Raw genomic sequence first — 3,543 nt, forward strand, 5'->3', positions numbered from 1 at the left:
AACAGACTTGCCGCAGTATGCGTGTAAAGGCAGGGCAGGCGACCTCGAAAGGTAGGCACCCGCCAACACTGAACGCAGGCTCGTCGACGTTGGGGCCGCCGCACCCGTCGATCTGGCGGGCGTCGTCGAGAGGCCGTCCCATGATGACGCGTGCGTCTCCCCGCCGCCTATCCTCCGGGGTTCGCCGTTGGCCCGGACATGCTCGAGGGTCGGAAGAGGCCATCGAGACTTCATCGGGATCTTGATCTTGCTGGGCCCGCACCTGCTGCCATGGCAGGAACTGCTCAATGGGGACAACCCCTTCCGTTCGGCCAACAGTACGAGCAGTCGTCATCACTTGGGGAGGTCGTGGCGGGCCAACGTGTCACGAGCCCCCAGCCTCAGTGAAACAGAGCAGACTCTGGATGGTGGCACGCCACTCATCCATCTGTTCAACTGCTGGTGGGAACCTTAGTAGCAGCTGGGCACGAGCCATAGCCTCCGTGGTTGTGCTTGGCATGGAAGTGGATGACGTCGGGCGCACCATTGTCTGGCTCCTGACAGTGCCTGCGGTGGGGCGGCCACCTGGGTAGCGGGGTTGCACGGTGATGGCGCTCGAGGGTCCGCGGCTCCGTTGGGTGCAGTAGTTGGGTCGGCTTGCCCGGGAGGAGACACACGTGCTGTGACCGCCCCCGTGGCAGGGACAACCAGAGGGCGGTGGCTCACCCCAGATCGAGCACCGTTGCTATGGCTGTGCCTGCCGGTGAGAGGAGGGTGTGCAAGCGGAGTCACCCTCCCGTCCGCACCTTGCGGAGCTTGACCGTCGAAACATTGCTGAAGCTGTCCTCCTCTGACGCCTTCAGCCCCCGTGTCGGCCACAGGGGGAGTGGCGATGGTGCCGCCTGCTCCTACCATGCCCCCAGCAGTGCTCACGTTCTCGCTCGCCCCCGCATCCTTGCATGGCATCTGAGGCCGCGGGTGGCGGAGCCTTCGAGGTAGATGGCTGGGTCGAAGCGCGGATCTTTACCAATGACATATGTACCTAAAAGCACCACATATTAGAAGCTAAACAACAATTGCACAATGATGTAGTACAACACTCTTTTATAATATCTTATAACATTCAATATACTCACATATTAGATGAATTAACATCTTATATTATGGGTCGGAAGGAGTTTAGTGCATTCTTACAAATTATCGGCTGATTAATTGTTGCTGCATCCATGGGTTACAGTTAGTTTGAGCTAGTTCGGGCTCAAATAGCCCTAAATTATATCTAAACACGAGGGCTAGTTTGAGCTAGTTGCATCTATAACCCACCTAAAAAAACTATCCAACCCAAGAGGTGCTAATTGGAGCTAGTTCTCCTAGTGCATTTATTGTCAATCTAACCCTGCCATCCAAACAACTCTTTGGATGGAGTTAGTTCAGGGTTAGTCATGAGCTAGAAACTAACTCTATCCTCTAGCTAAGTTGAGTATCCAAACAGGGTTGTGTTGTTGTTGTTGTTGTTGTTGTTGTTGTTGTTGTTATTGTTGCTGCTCTTCTACGTATATCTAGACATCATCATCACATTAATGTAACACTCTTCCTTGTTGCTATGTAGCCTAGGATTGCATATTTAGACATTAAGTACAGTGCATGTTACTATGTAGCCTTAGATATATTACATATGGCCCTAGTTAACCTAACAATAAATGGGTTGAAGATATATTCAGTTAAAAGTCTGATTCACCGATTAGTCCCTTATCAGCCCCCGGCCTATATGGTACTAGCTACCGATATCTTGAACAGTGAGCATATATAAGCCGTGGGATGAAACTAACCTCGATGGAAAACAGTAGTCGTTCCCTAAATTGTCCTGTGTAGGTACATCGAGAATCATGTTAAGCGGAACAGGCTAAACATCAACCAAAATTATCCATGGCAGACAATAATCTCCAAAAGATAGCTTCAGTGTGCAGGTTTAAGCACGCTAATAAAGCAAAACAAGTGGAAAGGTGTGTTAACTGCAACCGGCCTAACATTTAACAACAAGCAAACATAGTCATTCAAACTGGTATTGTGCTGGTCTAAGTACACTGCTTATTGTAAAAAAATTGGATAGACGTGTTAAGTACAAGATGTAGCAACCAAATGTAGTCATTCATAGTGGTATTGTTGAAACTGGTACTGATGAAATTGAACTGCACAGTTCATACTTGCACATATAGAACATCACGTTGTGAATAACTGGAATAAACAAGCCATACTACAAACAACCATAGGTAGCATTTTAAACTTTACATATGCTAACTACAAACAACCGAACAATCAAAAAACTTTAAAAGAGGCATATGCTAGCTATAACAGGCTTAACAGCAAGCAAATATATGCATTCCTATCGGTATGTTTAAAACTGGATTGATGAAATGTACTAGACAGTAAATAATTGCACATGTAGAGCATCACATTGTGAACAACTGAAATAAACAAGGCATACTGCAAACAACCAGATATAGCAATTAAAACTGAACATATTCTCACTACACTACAAAAGGGACTCGACAAAACAAATCATGGGTTTCCCCCTGTGAAGAGGCACGGCAAAACAAATCATGGGTTTCCTCACTTGTCACAGATAGGCTCGTTCCTGTGGGAAGATCACGGACCCTAGATGTGCTCCATGTTGTCGCAGATGGTCTCATTCCCCTTAGAAGAGCACGGTTGTACACTACTAGGGAAAACCTTATACACATAATCTTACCAGCAGCGTGGTTTAAAAACAAACGCTACTACTAATTAGCAGTAGCGCGCTTCAAAAGTGCACGCTACTAACACCCAGTTAGTGGTAGCGCGCTGAGGTAAAGAGCACTACTACTAAAATTGCCAGGGAGTTGCCTCCAAACTATGTATTGTAGTAGCGCCCTTCCCATACACGTGCTACTGCTAACTTGCCTAGCAGTAGCGCATTATGCCAGCACCCGCTACTGCTAAAGTCACATCCCCTCTCGCGCCTAAGTTTAGTCCCATACTGCTAAGCGAACAGGGTGTTTACCACCTTAAATATGTTACTTCTCAAACCATCACAAGCACTTGGTCTTCATTGAATTCTATGTGTAGGATCTATGGCCGCAATAGGAATCTTCACCGGTTCTTAAAAACCGAGGAAGATTCCTATTGACCATTTAGATTCTACACAAAAAGATCATTGATGACTAATGTATTTTTGAATTTTTTTTTACATGCCTAGTCTTAGGTGTAACGCATTTTGCAGAAGGCGCTACTGGTACAGGCATAGCAGTAGCGCTTCTGCAGCTAAACGCGCTACTGCTACGGAGATTAGCAGTACCGCTTTATCCTGTCCAGCGCTAATGCTAAATTCAATTTTACCTTCCCCCAACCGTCCGCCCCACTCTCCCTCTCCACTCTCTCACTCCCCCGCACCCCCATCGTCCACCGCGGCCGTCGTTCCGCGACCACCGTCGTCGCCCGTCGCCGCCGACGCTCCTGCTCCTCCTCCACTGAGGTAATCCCTCCTCCCTACCGCGCCCCTCCCTCCACCTTCGGCCGCCCCCTCCT

This window comes from Triticum aestivum, chromosome 2A (genome assembly GCF_018294505.1).
Source record: "Triticum aestivum cultivar Chinese Spring chromosome 2A, IWGSC CS RefSeq v2.1, whole genome shotgun sequence".
NCBI lineage: Eukaryota > Viridiplantae > Streptophyta > Magnoliopsida > Poales > Poaceae > Triticum > Triticum aestivum.